Here is a 7,625-nt window from a genome sequence, read left to right as displayed (position 1 = left end):
CTCTGACCTGAGGACCACCTCTGGAGATAAGAGTCCCTTCTTATCAGTGAGTCCTCGCTTTCTCTGCCAAGACTGTTAGCAAAAAGGACATTCAGAGCCAACAGTATAGTTTTGTACAGCAGGGGCTTGCTCACCGGAAGCTGTTCCGTGATCACTAAAGTGATTTCATATACACCACCAGAAAATTTACATTGTAACATATTTATGTTCCCTTTCACCTAGGGCTTGAACCCTGAAGAACTGGCAAATTATCAATTCTGTAACTCATTTGTTTCCTCAAGACCTGGCACTTATGTAACTGTTTCTATCCGAAGTGTATCATGGTCCCAGTTGACTGGAAATTAGCAAATGTGACACCTCTCCACAAGAAGGGCTGGAAGGAGGATCCAGGAAGCTTCAGGCCTGTTCACCCGACTTCAGTGTCAGGGAACGTTATGGAGCAGATCATCTTGAGTGCCATCATGTGGCACGTACAGGACAACCAGGGGATCAGGCCCAGTCAGCATGGGTTTATGAAAGGCAGGTCCTGCTTGACTAACCCGATCTCCTTCTGTGACAAGGTGACCCACTTAGTGGATGAGGGAAGGGCTGTGGATGTTGCCTACCTTGACTTTAGTAAAGCCTTTGACACCGTTTCCCACAGCATTCTCCTGGAGAAACTGGCTGCTCATGGTTTGGATGGGTGTACTCTTTGCTGGGTAAAAAACTGTCTGGATGGCCGGGCCCAAAGAGTTGTGGTGAATGGAGTTAAATCCAGTTGGTGACCAGTTACAAATGGCGTTCCACAGGGCTCAGTACTGGCGACAGTTCTGTTTAATAACTTTATCAGTGATCTGGGTGAGGGGATCAAGTGCACTCAGTAAGTTTGCAGATGACACCAAGTTGAGTGGGAGTGTTGATCTGCTGGAGGGTCGGAAGGCTCTACAGAGGGATCTGGACAGGCTGGATCGATGGGCCGAGGCCAACTGTATTGAGGTTCAACAAGCCTCAGTGCCGGGTCCTGCGCTCGGTCACAACAACCCCATGCAGTGCTACAGGCTTGGGGAAGAGGGGCTGGAAAGCTGCCCGGCGGAAAAGGACCTGGGGGTGTTGGTTGACAGCCGGCTGAATATGAGCCAGCAGTGTGCCCAGGTGGCCAAGTATCAGAAATCGCGTGGCCAGCAGGACTAGGGCAGTGATCATCCCCCTGTACTTGGCACTGGTGAGGCTGCACCTCGAGTCCTGTGTTCAGTTTTGGGCCCCTCACTACAGGACAGACATTGAGGTGCTGGAGTGCGTTCAAAGAAGGGTAACGTAGCTGGTGAAGGGTCTGAGAACAGGTCTTATGAGGAGCAGCTGAGGGAACTGGGGTTGTTTAGCCTGGAGAAAAGGAGGCTGAGGGGACACTTTATTGCTCTCTACAACTACCTGAAAGGTGGTTGTAGTGAGGTGGGGGTCAGTCCCTTCTCCCAAGTAACAAGCGATAGGACGAGAGAAAATGGCCTCAAGTTGCACCAGGGGAGGTTTAGATTGGATATTAGGAAAAATTTCTTCACTGAAATGGTTATCAAGCATTGGAACAGGCTGCCCAGGGAAGTGGTGGAGTCACCATCCCTGGAGGTGTTTAACAGACGTGTAGACGTGGTGCTTAGGGACATGGTTTAGTGGTGGACTTGGCAGTGCTAGGTTAATGGTTGGACTGGATGATCTTAAAGGTCTTTTCCAACCTAAATGATTCTGTGATTCTATGAATCACAGGCATACTAGCTACACTTTGTAAACCAGTAGATGTTATTACCACTTTAAAGATGAAGCCTTAGAACTGTTGAATATTTTCTGAAAATCAAACAACATTTGAATTACTGTCTCAACTCTTACCTACTCTTGACTTAGGTAGTCAAGTTACAAAATTAAAAATATTCTTCATGTGACTAACTATTTGCCCAAATCACAAATATTTTTTTCTTTCACAGATGGCATAGTAATTGCTTGTTTTCAGTTGTCAAAAATCACCACCATCTAATCAGAGGGGTGGCTGAGACACCAGTTGTCTTAAGTTTTGGTCCTGCAGACTTGCTCGTCTGCTGTGCAGTAGCAACATAAAATAGCAACACAGGTTCTTATAGTGACAAATCATCCTGACTACCTCTGCAGGGAGGTCTTCCCATAATATTAATGAAAAGATTAAAAATTAGTTGATAATTTCTCAATGAATCAGGCTGTACTTTCCAGTCATGTTTACTATCATTTTCCTAGGATGACCTTAAAACATTTTGTAATTTTATTTCATGTATCTGTCTGAGTATAAAACTACGCTCATGCATCATTTAACACTCCTCGACTGAGAAGGTCGATGTTTTGGCAGAGCTGGGTGTTGATGTCTTTATGGATGGAAAATTTTGGTTTTATATCATATCAGTAACTCTACAAGATGTGATACTGGGATTTAGGGATCTAATCTTTTAGAAAATGATGGATGAGATCCAACTCTGTTCTTGTTAAGCTTTGAAAGAAAGGCTGACACTTGTGGCATATGCAAGTGCTGTTTAGTTGTTTGTTTGAAACTGAAAGTCTGAAGAACAAGAAAATCAACATTTTTAGCCTGGCTCCAACATATGTATTTATAAAATATCCAGATTCTCTTTATATTTTATTTTTAAAGCAAGACTGAAATAAGCCTGAATTTTGAACCTTTCTTTTGGAATAGGATGTTATGGAATATTTATTTTTCCTGTTGTGGAATATTTATTGTCTTACAGCCTGCGTCTACAGTCTCACAACACAGAGAAAATAAATCCTGATGATGTTAAACTCTGAAAAAACTCTGACAATTTCACTTTTGCTATGGGAACATGATGGCCTATTTTCTGTTTTCTCCAGAAGCTTGTTGGAATTTACCTTGGAAATCGTGTGAGAGCTTCAGGTTTGTACTTCTCTATATGTGAGCTGTCTGTGTATTTTACAGAAAACGTTCATCCTGATTTGCTTTGGCAATTATCTTTGCCTTTCTCCTCTTCTGCATGAACTACTGTTTCACTATACAATAACTAGAGATTAGCTGGTGAAAACGGTGGCCACCTTTCCACCCTCTGTGGGCCCAAATCCTGTGGGATCTATTTTCAAGGTACTACTACAAGGCAAAAGTGGGGCTGTAGCCTCCTTGTGCTGTGAGATAGGGAATTCCACAAAGCCTGAGGTCAGGCAGCTTTGCAGGATTCTTCTTAATGCTCCATGACACTTTGGATCCAAAATCAGTAATCCCAAGTTTCGCCCTCATGGGCATTACAAATGATGTCTTAATTTACCAGCACTAAGAAAACTCTTTTTTATCTCTTTGTTTATAACAGAGGGGTTTTTTAAATTTTATAACAGAAAAATGCAAAAGCAAGTCCTACAAGCTTTCCATTTAAATTTTTAAACCAAAATGAGCTGGCCTGGATCTTTCTACAGCAGGCACTGTCAAGACAATTCCATCTTGAATACTTTCTGTTTTAAAAATATTCTGCCCAGAATATATGTTTTTAAATTTTGATTGGTCTTTTTAAAGTGATAGGCATCTGTTGTTGAATATGTTGAGATGAACAGGGAAAGTTCTTCCTGCTAATTACAGTGGTAGCACTTATGTCACATTCAAGATTTATTCCCCTAACTTGGGAGGTAAGTAAATAAAGAGATAGATTCTCCTTCTACTGCGAAGGGAAGGACAGAGGTGGAATAGCAAGGTAGACCCATGTTTTGAAGTTAGTGGTTTACAGTTTAAAGTTCTGTGCTCAGACCACTACATACCACTACATTTGCAGATACTGGTTCATTCAGCCCTCCAGAAATCTAATCATTTTAGGATTTCCAGTGTCTTAAGTTCACAGCAACATTAATTACCATGCAGAAATCTGGCTATTTCAAGACAATTAAGAGATATGAAGAGAATTGGTGGAAGAATGAATCAGGGGTCATAGTCTAGTTCAGTATACAACCAAACGGTCCTCAGTCTGATAAATGAAAACAAAATACCAAGCTCAAGAGGAGCCAAAAAATATCTTAATAAATAATTAGAGCTTGTATGTTTCAGAGAGCCAGGTTTTCTTGGCAACACCAGGCGGTAGTCATTTCTGAACAAACAAGATTGAAATTTATGTCTCAGTGAAGCAATACTGGAAGCCTGTTTGACGTGCTGCACAAAGACCATTTCCAGTGCTCTCCAGCCAGATGAATTTCCTCCATGTGCTGCAGGTGGGCAGAAATGTGGTGCATTCGCAAGATGCGTCTCGGATGCAAGATCGTTTTGTGCTCCAAAGGCATTGCTTGTATCAATGAGTCTGTGGGATGCTGCCAGGGGACATCTGCTTTTTAACCAAAGAGGAGCCGGCTGAGTTTTATGGGCGCTCCAGTGTTCAGGAGTGCTGAGCTTCTGCACCTGTTCACATCAGTAGGGTTTGTGTAGGTTCAGCAGTTGTAAAAACAAACAAACCAACCAACAAAAAACCAGGCCTGCAGGGAATAGCTTTCTGCAGGTATGATTTACAGGTGCCTCGTTCCTGTATGAGCTAGAGCAGCTCGTTCCTGTGTGAGCTAGAGAATAAATGAATTTGTACAAGAGGCTGGCCTTGGGAAATGTCTCCATAATCAGAACTACCACCAGCCAGTTCATGCATACAGAAGAGCTTTGCCACAGCAAGGTATTAGTAGTGGCATCTGTAAAATGGAAACCCGAGGCACAGGAAGCAGGCAGCGTTGCCTCTCGGCTCATTCAGGTGAGGTGGTGGGGACCCCAGGCTCTGGGGGCAGTGGCAGGTAGGGCCAGGGGTGAGCAGCCAGAGGGGCCCTGGAGCAAGAGGCCGGGAGGGAGGGAAGCTGCGTTCACCCTGCATTTGCTGCACCAGGCAAATGCCCTTCTCCTTCCCCCAGTGGCCTTAAAATGCAGGTTCCCACTCCTTTTGCACCCCTCACCTCCATGGAGCTCCTCCTGTCCCTCAGCTGCTGGGGAGGAAAACAACAGGTGGAAAATTAATGCTTTCTCCTTTTTTACAGCATTGTTGCAACACCCTTTTCTCCCCTTTGGCTTCATGGGGACTGGGCTGCTGTGCCAGAGCTGACCGCTGTCACCGCTTTACCTTTCGAGACCTTGTGCCGCACCCCCACATTAAAAGGTTTGTTCGCTTTAAGAAAGCGTGTGCCGTCACTGCAAAGGAATGTATAAAATCTGGTGTCAATAAGCTTAATTGGTGTGAAGGCCTGATTGGGTTTGGGGGTAGAGGTGTATATATTGCCTCCTGCTGAACTCTGTGAAGAGGCCTGGCAGCTTGGCTTTGCTGGAGAGCGCTGCAGAGCAGTGACCTGAGGTGTGCGAGTAAAATCCTCAGCTGAGGGCTGGAAGGAAAAGTGCAATTAGTGGTGGTCTTTTACTGTTGCTGATGGCAGTCGGCTCTGGTACACTGAGGAGAGTTAACGCTGAAATGCATGGAGGTATTAGAGCAGAGCTAGGAGAGCTGGTGGGTCTGGGAGGAGAAGCTTGAGTCCTGAAAGAGAGGATACTTTCTGGATCTGGGATAATCTGGGATTCCTAGGGAGAAACTTGCCAGTGAACTAGAGAGTCTTGGTTCCTGCTGGTACGGCTCAGCCTTCCTAGGAAGACACTTCAATGTGTGTTTGATTAAGAAGAAAACGGGCAGAACAAGTGGAAAATAACTGTACATCTCAAAGAAAATTCCAGTGGGCAAGAGCTGTTAGTTGGCTTCAGATAGAAAGGCTGGGCTGTTCTAAGTGATCCGCTTTTTAGAGGTAAGCAAAAGTGGTACAAGTGTACACTTCAGGGTATAAGAAATTAAAGGGCAGCACAGCTGCTAAAAAATTAAGGTTGATGTATTTGCCTCTATAAATGCAGCGTGTTTGCCAGAACTCTGCAGTTGGATTAAACTCAAAGCATATGTTCTCTGACTTTAGCATTATCCCACACTGGGCTGCATCCATCACTTCTGCTCTCTCCTTAGCAAAACAGCTGAAGTTCTGTAAACCAGCAGAATCACACATCTAAAGTCCAGCAGTCCTTGCGCCACTTTCAGTTCACTCCTTAAACTTCCTTTTTTCCTTTGTTCACTTCTTTCCCTATATAGATGCTCCCTGATTTCTTCCTTTTTCTTTCTGATGTCTTTATTTCTAATGTATTTTCCTTATTATTTTGTCCCCCTTTCAGTGCTGAGACCTGACTGTCACTTGTTCAATGCATTTCCAGATGAAGTACCTCTATGTTCTCACTTCTGCTTCTTTCATGTTTTGGAGAGGCTCCTTAGAAGCACCCCAAAATAAATCTAACTTTCTTCTTTCACTTGCACAAAAAGTCAACAGCAATAGGTTTCTGGTTTCCTGAGATTACTTCTGTTTATAGTTATCAATACTTGTTCAGTGTTTGCTTGCTATTTTCAGTCTTGTTTAGATTGTAAATAATTTAGATCAGAGACCTGTCTTTTTATTACAATTACTGAAAAACTAGGATGATTAAATCTTGGCTTGTACTTAAGGATCCTAGAGAATCCGAAGCTATTGATAACAAAACAATTCAGCAGAGTGAAATTTATCTTCCTGTATAGGGTGTTTGCTACAGTCAGTGTGAATCCCTAAAAAAATTAGTATTTTCCAATGAAACATATACTGCTGACTTCAGGTTGTCTGCTAATCTTTGTAATTGGCATGAAATCTAGGGTGGCTGGGAGTCAAAACCCTGTCTTTTTGGCTTTGTGTGTGTTCTGCTGATTACCTGCCTAATGAAGTAAGTAGGCAGGGCAATCTCGTTGTGTCATCCTGCAACCATGTCAAGTTATTCACTAAACCTCTCTTTGGGAAAGTGGGTTGGAAACACTTAGGTGAAGATTTTCTTTTCAGTACAAATTTGCTGCTTTGTGGAAACCTAAGGATGTTATAGGAGATCGGTATCAATGAATTTACTAGCTTTAAAATAATGTGGAGAAAAATAAGCAAAAAATCTGTGATTGTTCTAGCTGTTTCTAGAATGAAAGACTCCAGGCTTTCCTCTTGAAAGTGGCACTAGTTGCACTAGGGCAATTAAAGAGAATATGCTGTTTACAGTTAAGTGTTTATGCCATTTTTGAGTCAATTTTGATCTATGAAAATCTGAGACTTTGAAGTCTTGGGTTTTTTTAATAAGTTTAATTCTGCTACTTTGTAGAACTGTGTCTTATGAATTCTACTACATAGAGTTGCGAAAACTAGATTTGCTGCAGTTATATGAATATACTTCTTTCAATACAGAAGCTTATTCCTGCCAACAGCTAACTGTCAGTGACATCGATTTTTCTCCTTGGTTCTTGTCTTATGTTTTAATATTGTGAGACCAATTTGTCTCATCTGTACCTCTTTTCAAAATCTGTGTTACCAAAGCTGTCCCTGGTTCCAAGCAGACCTCTCCATCTTTTTTGCTTTGGGTAAGGCCATTTTCACAGTGTACTGACTTTGAAGATTGTGATTATTTTAGCTACCAGCTTCAGTACATGACATTAATTATTTCTTATAGCAATGCTAAAGGAATAGCAGGAAATTGCAGCATAACTGGGAGCTATTTCCATGCTATGACCATGAGATAATGGCTGCTGTGATAGGTAGTGTACAGCTACTGCTTCGGTTGTATGTGGAAG

The 7,625-nt window shown here is 42.7% G+C and overlaps 1 long non-coding RNA gene across 1 annotated transcript; it reads left to right on the top strand.

Moving 5' to 3' along the window:
- The first annotated feature begins 2,744 nt into the window (after nt 1-2,744).
- LOC128153980 (uncharacterized) lies at nt 2,745-7,058 on the top strand. The gene is made up of 4 exons (XR_008239181.1): nt 2,745-2,902; nt 4,049-4,209; nt 5,008-5,126; nt 6,170-7,058. It is a non-coding gene; the product is annotated as an uncharacterized LOC128153980 (long non-coding RNA).
- The last annotated feature ends 567 nt before the right edge of the window (nt 7,059-7,625 follow it).

Source organism: Harpia harpyja, chromosome 18 (genome assembly GCF_026419915.1).
Source record: "Harpia harpyja isolate bHarHar1 chromosome 18, bHarHar1 primary haplotype, whole genome shotgun sequence".
Lineage (NCBI taxonomy): Eukaryota > Metazoa > Chordata > Aves > Accipitriformes > Accipitridae > Harpia > Harpia harpyja.
Note: the sequence above shows the minus strand (reverse complement) of the source record. Positions and strands in the feature narration are given on the sequence as shown.